The sequence below is a fragment of the Beta vulgaris genome, chromosome 5 (genome assembly GCF_026745355.1).
Source record: "Beta vulgaris subsp. vulgaris cultivar EL10 chromosome 5, EL10.2, whole genome shotgun sequence".
NCBI lineage: Eukaryota > Viridiplantae > Streptophyta > Magnoliopsida > Caryophyllales > Amaranthaceae > Beta > Beta vulgaris.
The window spans coordinates 5,230,647-5,244,359 of record NC_079206.1 but is presented as its reverse complement, the minus strand read 5'-3'; positions in this window follow the sequence as shown (position 1 = coordinate 5,244,359).

Below are 13,713 nucleotides of genomic sequence, written 5' to 3'. Positions count from 1 at the left end.
GTTGGTTTTGGCTTAAAAAAAATAATTGCCAGTTGATTAAGGGATGGTGGTATAAGGTTGTAGTAGTTATATTTGTAGTTTTCTTGAAATGTTTGAAGGAACGGGTACATCACATGGATGAGAATTGTGAGTTTGGTCGAGGCGATGTTCGTTATTCATGGTTGGACGTTCAGTTTTCCGGTTTCTCAAACCGGTGGTGTGTTCGGGAGCGCGCTCATCATGTTTAGCTCTCCTTTTCGCTCGGCAATGATCTTAACGATATTTGCCTTGAAAAAACAAAATCTGCAGGAGAAACACGAGGTACTCTCGTGAGAGAGTCCTGAGTCACCTAGGAATGTGACTCTTTCACAGTTCATGAGCCCAGAATCCCACGCGTCAGACGTTCGTTGGGATTGCTCATGCGGCGAGGTGCAAATCTTGCCTTTGGTTCGTTGTCCAGATCGTGATCGATATTTGCTTCTCCTATCACATCCATTAGTCATCCGAGTTTTGCTTCCACCAGTGCATTCATCGACTAGCGGCGCAATCTTTCTTTGGCGACTCTTAATCAGCTTTGCTTCTTTATGTTTCTTAGGATATGTAAGAGCTCATAAAGCTCTTTTAGATTTCCTTTTGTTTTCGTGTGATTGTACTAGTTATATGTTGTACTTTGTTATCTAATCAATGCACGTTTTCTTGATGTCAAAAAAAAAAAAAAAAAAAAATTGTAACGAATAAAGATTTTCCTACAAAATACTCCCTCCGTCTCTTTTTATTTGCTACATTTTGCCATTTAGAGCTGTCTCAATTTATTTGCTACATTTGCCAACATTACTACAAATGATAATAAAACAAAAGATCCAAAAGTTCAGCCCAAAAAATTAGCCCACTTAATCAATTCCCTAAACCTACCCAACCCACCTAACTCTATTTATTACCCCACTCCTCCATTTAACCCTACCCCAACCCCCTATAACTACTCCCTCCAAAACCCTAATCTCAAACTTCCGTCATTTTCTTCTCTCTCCTTCTGACTCTCTCTCTCCTTCTGACTGTCACTTTCCTCTCTCTTCTTCTTCTTCAAACCCTCAGATCTAGGGTTTTTTACTCCAAAATTGTTGAAAAAAACAGTAGATTAATTATCTACTCTTTTCTGCGATCATTATAAACCTAGATTTTGTCATTTTGGAGTGATTTCAGAAACGAGTCCCCTGTTTCTTCGGTATTTTTGAGTGATTTTGGGTATTTCATGGATGAGTTAACTCCGAAATCAAAGAAACGGCTCTTTGATTTGATGGACGAGTTAGATGCGGAGGCTAAAAATTCTAGGGTTGCAAAAAAATCGTTGGATTTTGGTTCGTTTTGTTGGTCTTGTGGCGCGCCTTCAAGAAAACCACCAGATCTTGAATTTGGTGGTGTATTTGAGGGCAAAAAACCTGAAAAATTGGAAGAACCACCTCCGGAAGGCTTTAAATCATGGCGAGCTTACCTCTCTTGGTATAAAAACCATCTCGAAATGGTTTCGGAGAGTCCCCTTTCAAATTTTGACTCAGATCGGTCCACTCCTTAACTTAAATCTTTGTTTTTAAAATTTTAGGAAGTTTTTTTAACTTGCTTTGCCTGTGGGGTTGCGTTTGATTAGATTGCATGTTTAGGTTTTTGTGTTTTTTTCATGTTTTAGCCTCGATTTGTTTATACGCATGTTGTTTATGCCTCGATCTGTTTATAAACTTGTTTATTTTGCCTTGATTTGTTTAATTTCTGTTTATTTTGCCTTGATTTGTTTAATTTCTGTTTATTTTGCCTTGAGTTGTTCTGTTTATATGATATTTTGCCTTCATCTGTATATTATTTGATTTACCTTCATTAGTGCTGTTTATATGATATTTTCATTGATCTGTTAAAACAGTTAATTTAAGCCTTGAGTTGTTCTGTTTATATGATATTTTCACTTGATCTGTTAATTTAAGCCTTGATTTGTTCTGTTTATATGATATTTTCACTTGATCTGTTAAAACATGTTCATTTAAGCCTTGAGTTGTTCTGTTTATATGATATTTTGCCTTGATCTTATATATATATGTTGATTTTAGCCTTCATTAGTGCTGTTTATATGATATTTTCACTTGATCTGTTAAAACATGTTCATTTAAGCCTTGAGTTGTTCTGTTTATATGATATTTTGCCTTGATCTGTATATATATGTTCATTTTAGCCTTCATTAGGTCTGTTTATATGATATTTTCACTTGATCTGTTAGAACATGTTCATTTTAGCCTTGAGTTGTTCTGTTTATATGATATTTTGCCTTGATTTGTTAAAACATGTTGATTTTAGCCTTGAATTGTTCTGTTTATATGATATTTGCCTTGATTTGTTAAAACATGTTGATTTTAGCCTTGAATTGTTCTGTTTATATGATATTTTGCCTTGATTTGTTAAAACATGTTGATTTTAGCCTTCATTACTCTGTTTAGTTGATATTTTGCCTTGATTTGTTAAAACATGTTGATTTAAGCCTTCATTAGGTCTGTTTAGTTGATATTTTGCCTTGATTTGTTAAAACATGTTGATTTTAAGCCTTCATTAGGTCTGTTTAGTTGATATTTTGCCTTGATTTGTTAAACATGTTGATTAAGCTTTAGTTGATATTTGCCTTGATTTGTTAACAGTCTGTTTAGTTGATATTTTGCCTTGATTTGTTAAAACATGTTCTTTTAGCCTTCATTAGGTCTGTTTAGTTGATATTTTGCCTTGATTTGTTAAAACATGTTCATTTATAGCCTTAATTGTTCTCTTTATATGATATTTGCCTTGATTTGTTAACATTTACCCTTGATTGTTTATATGATATTTAGCCTTGATTTGTTAAAACATGTTCATTTAATCCTTGATTGTTCTGTTTTATGATATTTGCCTTGATTGTTAAAACATGTTATTTTTCCTTGATTGTTCTGTTTTATGATATTTGCCTTGATTTGTTAAAACATGTTCATTTATCCTTGATTGTTCTGTTTTATGATATTTAGCCTTGTTTGTTAAAACATGTTCATTTTTCCTTGATTGTTCTGTTTTATGATATTAGCCTTGATTTGTTAAAACATGTTCATTTAATCCTTGATTGTTCTGTTTTATGATATTTAGCCTTGCTTGTTTTTAAAACATGTTCTTTAATCCTTGTATTGTTCTGTTTTATTGATATTTGCCTTGATTTGTTAAAACATGTTCATTTTCCTTGAATTGTTCTGTTTTATGATATTTAGCCTTGATTTGTTAAAACATGTTCATTTAATCCTTGAATTGTTCTGTTTTTATGATATTTAGCCTTGATTTGTTAAAACATGTTCATTGAAGCCATAACTTGTTCTGTTTATATGATAGTTTGCCTTGATTTGTTAAAACTTGTGCATTTGACCCTTGATTAGTTCTGTTTATATGATATTTTGTTATATATATGTTCTGTTGCCTTTATTTGTGTGTGTGTTGGTGTGATCCTCTATGATGAAATAGGATGTTACATCCAAATAGTTACTCCATTTTGCATTTAATCAGTGGTAAAATGAATAGAATTGTAGTATAAAGAATTGATGAGGCATTTGTGTTATATTTTGGTTTTTGTTTGGCTGTCCAATTTAGTTTTAATGACATATACAAAGTTTACATGAGAGGTGCACTATGTTCCTCAATGATGAATGAGGTCAGATGATTTATCAAGGACATTATGCCTTTTAAGACCAGTATACTCATGTTGCCACCAATTTTTTGTGCTCTTCTTTTCAACTTTTCCTCTGTTTTAATAGCATGTGTTGAGTAATATGGATGAGTGGGGACTCCCTGAGAGGAACTTAAATCATGCCTTGATCTGTGTTTTATTGAAATTGGCCTTCATTATCATTTTGTCTTAAATATGATCGAGAAAAAAATGAAATCTAATTGAAGTTTTTGTGAAACAATGTTCAATTTGATTTTCTTTTTTTCTCGATCATTTGTTTGATACAATGATACCCTGTTTTTTGTTGTTAACCTCACATGAACTTTTATTTTTACTAACTGTTTTTTGCACTACAGTTTTTGTAAACCTAACTAAACTTGAACTTTTATTTTTACTAACTGTTTTTTTATGGATGATATATCAAGTGTTTTATTTTTTTAACTTAACATAACCCAACATGTTTACATATTATAAATGTAAGATTTAGTACAAAATGTTTTTAACTACATATACAAAATGTTTAACAACCTATATATGTTGTATTTTACTTACAAAATGTTCTTGCACTCTAATGCCCAAAAAATTGGCCTTCAAATGCCCATTGCTTGCTGTTTTTGCTTTAATTATCCCAAACCATCATCTGAATCTTCATCCCCATAGTTTGCTTCTTCTTGATCATCTTCAAGATGACCTTCTTCTGCCCATTTTCTGCTCTCTTCTACTAATTGTGGGCTAATGACAATACTTGTTGGTAACTCACCCCTCCTCTCAAGTGATTTCTTCCCCATATGTGGTATGTGGTAATTGTTGTTACCCTTAACTATTAGAGTCTCCTTCATCACTTGTTGTAGAGTTAACCAAATGTGATTGCATAGCTTAGGATCATAGTTGTCAAATGCCTTGTTCACTGCCTTCACCAACTGTTTCACACTCCTAGGTGCTATTTGATCTTTTAAGGTTTGAATTGCATTAAAAAAACCAAGATCTAACACATTCATATCTGGTGACTGTGCTGGCTGATTGATTAATCTGATATCAAAACCATCTTTTTGTGCTTCCAACATGAACTGCTCATCAGTACTTGCTATGTGTGGCCTTGCATTGTCTTGGACAATCCATATTTGCTTGCATCATTATCTGGCCACTTGTTTCTTATAGATGGCAGTATGTGATTTATGAGTTTCTCCCTTATGACATCTTTTGTGATGCTTAATTGAGCTTTGGTTTCAATCACCCCGCATCTCTGTTACAACTTGACCTCTTTGCTGCCACCTCTTCTATGAATGGGAAGATTCCTATCTTCCCATCAAAAGACCTCTCCACTTAGTGCTATGTGTGGCCTTGCTAGTGCAGCTATGAACATCACTTTGACAATGAACCTCTTGCTTTTGCATCTTCTGTATGGCTCTGTTTCACCAGGAGCTAGGTAGTACCTTTGAGAAATTTTGCTCATGCAAAACCATTTTCATCCACATGCACCAAATTATACATGTTGCTGAATTTTGGTATTGTTTGGATAGTGTTTGGTATGATAGAACCCAAACACCACAAAACCCTTGCAATTTTATGTGCTGGAGTCAGGTGTGGTTTTATGGCATTAGTGTGTTTTTTGATTGCTCCCCTTTTCACCAATCTGTGCAATGTAGACCTGTGTATCCTAGGGATGCTGCTGTTGCTCTTATAGTAGTCCTCTTTCTTAGAGGAATTGCCATTAACCTTTGAGGATCTAATTGAATTTTTTTTCTTCCTACCCTCCCTGTTTTTCTGTGATTCACATCTATTCTTGCATCTTCTTGAAGTTGTTGTCTTAACTTCTTCCATATTCTTCCAATTGTCCACCTTGAAGTATTCAATTCAATGGCAATTTTTTTGATAGCCCCTTAGGTATAGTGAATATGCCATTAAATTTTGTGTAAGCTACTTGTTGTAGCCTGTTTGCAACATGACATCTTGAGTTGTTGTGCAAAAAATGTGTGCTGTTGACCACTATTTTGGCTGTTGCTGTTCTTCATGTTCTTCATGTTCTTCATGTTCTTCAGTCTTCCTCTGATCCACTATCTGTCCATTCATATTCTGAGATGTGTACATCTGAATCATCATCTAACCATTCAGCCACCCTCTTCTTCATCATTCCTGTTCCATTGCTGAGAAGTTATTTTCTTCTTCTTCACTTGATGTTGCTGGTGCTCTGTTAAGATCAAAGGCCTCTTGTTGTGGTTGAACTTGTAAGTCTGGTAATGGTTGTGGTTCTGGTTGTTCTGGTTCTGGTTCTGGTTCGTTCTGGCAGTGGGTCATTCAGATCAAAAGTTGGGTAAGTTGGTGGTGAATTAAGAGCTGATGGGGATGGTGTTGAAGTGTTATCAGTAGAACTGTCTAGGGGGGCCATAGCTAAGCTATGGATGCCAGACATGTTCAAGCTGAGAAAGCTTCCACACTTTCCTCAAGTGAAGCTATGAAATCAGAAATGGCTTCTAAAAACTCTATGATGATTTTGCTCTGAGAGTTAATCTACCCAAACCCCCCCCCCAAGGAAATGGCTACTGTGGGTGTTTTTATGGTGGTTTAAGCTGCTGGTTGGTGTCTTTGATGGTGGTGGTGGCTGCTGCTGCTTGGTCTGTTTGGTTATGTTGATGGAAGTGGTGAAAATAATAAAGCAAGTGTAAAAGTGGTTGTGTATATATAGTCCAAGTTTGTTAGGATTTTTTTCATGTTTTTAGGGGGAAAATTCAATTCCCCCTTAAGTTCGAATTTTTTGGTATAATTTCAATACCTCTTATGTAATCTACCTTTAAAATTTTGGAGGGAAAATTTTTGTTCCCTTTGGTTGTATAATTGTAACAGAATATTTTAGTTGTATTGGTTGTATAAAAATTTTGGAGGGAAATGAATTCCCTCTTTCTATGTAATTGGCGCCTTCCTTAAAAAAAATGTGGGCCAACTCTTTTTTTTGCCTTCTAATCTGATTTTTCACAACTTAATTAACCACAATTATTTTTCTTCAAAACAACCACTGCACACCACTGTACACCCACTGTACAGTGGTCCCCCCCCTTTTCCTTGGTCTTTGTGATAAAGTGTTTGTAGCAAATAAAAAGAGACAGAGGGAGTATCCTTTTAAGTTTTAAATGATTTGTTTATTCTATATCACATTTCACAAAGGATAGAATAATAAGAAGCATTCATGATCAAGAAATGTAACAATTGTTAGTGGGCTTATTTAATACTTCCTCTGTTTCAAAATACAAGTCATTTACGTTTTACGAAAATTTGTTTTGACCAAAAATATATCTTAAATACGTTAAATAAAAATTATAAAAATTATACCGTTGGATTCGTCTTGAAAAATACTATAATAATATTATTTTTTAAATTTTTTTATCAATATAAATTGAGAGTAATTAACGGTCAAAGTTCGACCTCGAATATCGTGCGTGCCTAATATTGTGAAACGGAGGGAGTACTTCTTAAAGTCAAGACATAAAATAGACAAATATTTTTTTGGATTTTTTAACTGAAATAATACAAACTTTGGCCCGTTCTCTCGCAATAATACAAACTTTTGATTATTATTTAATAATACAAACCTTAGGCCAAAATACCTCCAGTAGGTTATGTCCGGTTCCTAACTTGTTGGTGCAGGTAAAATCATACGTGGCACTCCCTAGGACACGTGTTACTTGCTTATTGGTTGATTTCTTAAATTTGAAAAACAAAAAAAAAAGTTCTTTTTCTTTCTCCCTCACCCACCCCTGACCCTGTCCAGCCTTCTCTCTTTGTCCCCCCAGCACCACCACAGAATCCCCTCCCCCATCTCGAAACGGATCCCCTTACACCACATACGTCACCCTGTTTTCTCAAACCCTAATATTTGTTTCTCCCCCCAACACCCATTTCGTTATTTTCGGATAATTTCGCACCTTTCGCAACCCTCCGAAACGCCGGGTGAGTGGAATTACTCAATTTAGGTGGAGGTCGTCTTGAATTTGTTATTGAGTTCGGTGATTTCGCTCACTGGTTTGCGGTCCTTATGGGGTGGGTTTGCGGTGGCTGCAAGTTGGGTGGAGCGGGTTTTGGGTGGTTATGGTGGGGTTTGGGATCTTGGCTGGTGGTGGTGAGAGGGTGGTTTTGGGGTGGGTTTGCGATGGATGCGAGTTGGTCAGAGCGGTTTGTGGTTGTGGGTTGGGTTCTGGGGTTCTAGGGAGATTTTTTGGTGGTGGGATGGTGGCAGGATGTTGGTTGGTGCGTGGTGGCAGCGACTTTGGTTCTGTTCGGGGGGAGGTTCAAGGCTGGGAGGGTGGTTTTCTGGTGGGGGAGGGGGTGGGATTGGAGGTGGGGCAAAGCAGTGGTGGTTTCAGTTGGTGGGGGAGGGGTGGTGAGGGTGGTTTCATCCGTGGGGGTGGGGGTAGAGGTGAGGGTGGAGGGAGGGGGTGGGTTTCAGATTTTCAGTTAGTTGGCTAGAGGGGAAGAGGAAGAAATTTTGGAGTTAAAAAATAATAATTACATGTTTTACATGTTAACGATCAACTTATTTTTTAAAAATAATCAAAAGTTTGTATTATTGATAGAGAATGGCTAAAATTTTGTATTATTCTTATTAAAAATCCATATTTTTGTACGTTCGCTAGAAAAGTGAAAACAAGCATTTAGCAGTTGAAATATCAAACAAGCCAAATTTATTAATCACATCCTCGGCCTAAAGAAAACTGAAGTTTTTTAGTTTGGAAATCAAGATGAACTATAGATATTGAAGAACAAATTAAAAGAGAGGAACGAGAGGGAGTGAAAATAGTAAATGGTAAAAGCATAGCAAGGAAAAGAAAACCAACAATGGAATTTACTAGTCAAAGGTCTAATCCAATGAAGGTTTTATCTTTAAAAAAAACACAGATATAACATTGTTTCTTGCCAAGTTTGATAAGGTTATTTTTCATGAAAGAAAAAATTGGTAATTAAAGACAACTTTTCCTTCTCTGAATGAAAGAGTAGAAAAGCAAAACAATAACAAAAGAGAAATGAAAAACGAGAGGATGATGCAAAAATCCACACATTTGGTGATAAGTAGACCTAGCAAAATTGATTCGACCTGAATGATCCTATTCAGACCAAATGTGGCAACTTGCAATTAACCCTGAAACATGAATGACTGGAACCTTCAGTCATATCCGAACTTTATCCTACCCGAATGGTCAGACCAAGCCAACCTAAACTATACCGCCGACTATGATTCTCCACTATAAAGTTGAACCAAACTATAAAGTTTTGTTATTTTATAACTGCGTTATTTACCTCGGCTCGATATTATCTTTACTTTGTATATTTGTAAGTATTGATTTAAAATATCAATTTTTTTTGCAATTAGTTAATTTGTTAATTATTTATTTGATTTAAATATTTCCTCGACCAGAAACATACCCGGACCGTACCGAACTTGATACGACAAGAACCCGACATAAAAATAATAAGACCCAAAAACAGACACGACTTGAATTGGCTCGACTCCACACCCATGTCGTACCCGACCTGAATGCTCCTTTTCCACCTATGGTAATAATCAATCGGTCTAACTATCTACTAATAAAATGACATCTAGCGTAAGGTTTTTATTGTTTTAATATGGGTGTCGAGTTATTATAATTATTGATAGCAACAGGTCAAACTTGGATCGAGTTATGCATAACTTGGCTCCAACTCTACAAGACATTGAGTTTTAAATTCATCTCCGAATCCGACTTCGAAAATTGAATCCTGATCTGACTTAAAATCATATCATATCATCCGACTACGACTTTGATTCGATCCTCCCCCCCCCCCCTTTTTTTAATAGAAAACCTTATATAATACAACAATCTAGCCATTACTACTTTTTTAACAATCATAGAAAAACTTATAAAATAATGTAATCATTACTATTTTTTATCAATCATTTTTTTGATATAAAAAATATTATATAATACAATTGCCTCAAAATCGAAATCCAACTATACATACATGAGATATCAATAAATATTATAAAATAAGACTAATTACCTCAAAGTCAGAGTCAGATTAAGATGTTGACTTTTATTGAGGGATCCTACCCAACCCTTCTCCAACTTGAAGTCGTACTTTTTAGACGGAGTGAAATTCGGGTTTTTTTCATAGTCAAATGATTTATTTTTTTGGATCGGATCGGACTATGGTCAGATTCGAACTAGGTTATCGTCCTTGGTATCATATAGTATTTGTTTCTCTAAGAAGAACTTTTATGTAATGTACACTATGTTTTTTTGCCTGTACCATATAGTATTTGTTTCTCTAAAAAGAACCTTTATGTAATGTACACTATGTTTTTTTGCCTATAAATAAAAGGTACAAATTAAGGAGTTTGCTGGTAGCTTGATGGTGTTGTAATTCTCTTAGACTACTTTTTTTTTTTTTGATGGCCTCTTAGACTCTAATCTTCTTGCGCTCTTGGGCCGTCAAACTGGGCTTCTTAGCTCGCCTGCTAAATTCCAGCCCAATATCAGTTGCAGCCTTGCAGGTATAAAAAGCATCAGGCTGACCTCGAAATTGTTCTTTAACCGTATGTTTCCACGTTTAAAAGCACGGGGGTAGGAGAACCAAGTCCAAATATTGGTTTTAGCCCAAATTTTCAGGGCGGACAAGCCCAATTTTAGGTGGGCCAGGCTAAGTTATTTTGCTTCAGCCATAGTTTTTGTAGCTGAAAGTAACTTTTAGTCTGATTTAGGAACTCGAAAAAATCAAATGTGTAGGACCTGATTGTTACTTACTAGTATTTTTTCCCCGCTATGCTTGCGTATCATATAACGTTTCTCAATTAGGCTCCGTTTGGTAGGGCGTAAAACATTTTCAGTGTAAAATGATTTTCATGGAAAACAATTTACAATGAAAAACACAATTCCAAAATTAGTTTTCCGTTGTTTGGTTCGATGTAAGAAAAATGATGAAATGAAGGAAAATGAAAGGGAAAGTAAGGAGGTAGTGAGAGGAGTGTACAAGAGAGATAAGGAAAATAGTTTTCCCTTCATTTTGAAAGGAAAATGGTTTTCCATCATTGTGAGAGTAATTTTACCCCAAGGGAAAATGATTTTACACTCTTTTGCCAACCAAACAATGTAAAACTGAAAATAGAGGAAAACAGTTTTCCGGGAAAACGTTTTACGCCCTACCAAACGGAGCCTTAGTTATTTACTATTGTTATAAAATTTTGATTCGATCAAACATTTAAAATTATTTTTAATTTTTTTTACTATATTTTTTCTTAAATCAATGTTTCTTTGATTATTTCTTTGGTTATTTGTTCATCATTTATCAAATATAGTATTGAGAGAAGGAATTATAAAGCAGAATAAAGCTTGTGTAAATAAAGTGGAAAATTTTTGTATCAGGTTCAATCATTGAATTTTAATAAAGTGGAGGAGTTTGATTTATTTAATAGAGATTACCAAATAATAATCAATATTTAGGTTTTAAAATATTATCAGTATAATTATTATAATGAAATTGAAATTTTTATTTTTTATTTTAATTGTGTCAATGAAGTTATCGATCTTGTCAATTAAGAGTATATCAGACTTTCTAATAAAGTGGAATAATTGTAAAGGGGACACAATCTTAATAAATAAAGTGATTTTTGTAGTCGTTGGCTTTTGTGTTAGAATAAGTTCCTTATCCAACATCTTGAGGCACCAATTAGTAAGATCCTTCAAAAAATGTACCAATAGTATTTGGGCTATTACAAGTCACATTTAATATATTTTTGTGCGATTTAATCCACTTCCAATGTATATCTTTGTATCAGGTTTCAAACCTTTTTTACTAGGTATTATAAAGTAATTGTCTTTTAAATTTGATTAAGTGTTTGCTTTATTCGCCTTATTTTTACTTATTTTCGGAAAAAAATAAGTAAAAGTTCAATAAGGAAAGTTAGGAGAAAATAAGAAAAGTTTAGTAAAAAGAAGAGAAGTTCATAAAAATATGAAAAGTTAGGTGAAGAGAATAGACCCTAAATATATGTCATATTGTAAGCGTATCTAACTTATGAACTAGTTTATACCTTCAACTCCAAAATCTAGTCTCCTTATTAGGATAATTGGGGTGAAATCTTAAATTTGCATAAGATTCTTTTAATAACATTTTTTTCTTATCTCAACATGCAATCAATATATGAATATTCCGTTCAATTTCGTTGTATTATTGAACATTGAATATCAAATTGTACAATTCGATTTGTGTGGACTTGGTTCATAGTAAAATTAGTGTACACCAGGCTCACACACATGAAGCGGGTTAGATTAATATAATACACAGAAACGCATTATATCACAAACATGTACACTGTACAAGAGAAAAAAAAAACACTATATATCACAAGAAAATACACTATAAAACAAAGAAGCATTATGCAGGGCTCTTGCAAAAAAAAAAAAAAAACTATAGCACAGAGAAAGACTCTATACCACATACAAACACACTATATCGAAACTGACAATATTATTCTAATCTTCTATAATAGATTGAATTGTACAATCAACTATATTACACAGAAACACATTATATCACAAACAAATACACTAGAAAGAAATACACTATATCACGAATTTAACACACTATGGCACAAAGAAATGTTATCACAGATAAACATACCATAACACATAGAAACACACTATACCACACACAAACAAACTATATCGAAACTGACAATATGATCCTGATCTTCTATAACAGGTTCAATTGTACAATCAAATATATCACAAAAACTATATAAAAAAAAAAGAGTAAGACCTTGAAGCGAGAGAAAATGAAGCAGTTATGAGAGAGAAACTAAAAAGGACAAGGAAAGCTGAGTAGAGAGAAAGAAAAAATAGTAGAAGTTGTAATCATTACAACGTACATAATATATATTGGGTGTACACTAATTAGTGTGCATTGGGTTCATACGATTTTTTTTTTTACAAATTCTAAGCATTAGTCCAAGAATTCTAGAGACTAAGCTCTCCCTTCTCTCTATAATTCTCCAATGCCCCTCTATCTCCTTCTCATCCCCTCCAACACCCGAATCCTTGTCGCCTCTCTCTCACAGCCTCACCCCCTTCCCGCCTCTTTCTGTCGACCAGTTCACCTCCTCGAAACTTAGCTAACTCTTCCTCATATTTTGCCGCATTCATGAGGCTTCATGAATCTTAATTAATTAGTAATTTTCCACCATCAACGCCAATGTTGTGGTGAGAAATAGTCTTCCCGGCTGTCGCTCGTTCAATTTCCGAAAGGAAAGTTTTGATCCTTCTTGTCATCAACCGAGTTGGCTCGAGACAACAACTTTCCGACATCATCATCACATAATCCTCTTGCCACCATGAGGTAGCCGGTTGGTGGACCCCCTATGTTAGTCTGCAGCTTAAGCTAGTGCTTCATCTTACCAACTTACTCGACTTCAATCGTCATTGCATGGTTGTCGCGACCCCTAGTTAGCTTCTTTAAGAAGCTTGTATGTACAACTTCTTTGAGAAGCTTAATTTTATGTGAAGCTTCCTTAGGAAGCTTGTATGTACAACTTCCTTGAGAAGCGAGCTAGATCTATTTTTTTTACCTTGGTTTTCTTATATTTTTTCTGGAATATTTGTCATAACAGACCTTTTATATACTATTTTTTTCATAAAAAAAAAATTATAAATTTTCTAGCAACTTAATACCTTACTTTTTTTATTGGGAGAAACAATCTTACCCTACTTTCTATTGTTGCAGCCGTTTTCAAAGTTGAGTGACTTGAATCCCCCTTGTACTTTTACTACACGTGTGTTGGATTTGTACGCTCTTTCTTTTGTTGGGAGAAAATAGAAAAGGAAGACTGGAATAGGAAAAACCTGACGTACATGCGCAAAATAAGTGGTGTATAAAATAGGGTAAGGTCGTGTCTCGCAAAATAATAAATTTTTAGGTCTCAAAGTTGATAAAAAATTATAAAATGTTACTTTCTGGCAAAATGGCATATAAAAAATATGTTTCAACAAATTGTCCTTTTT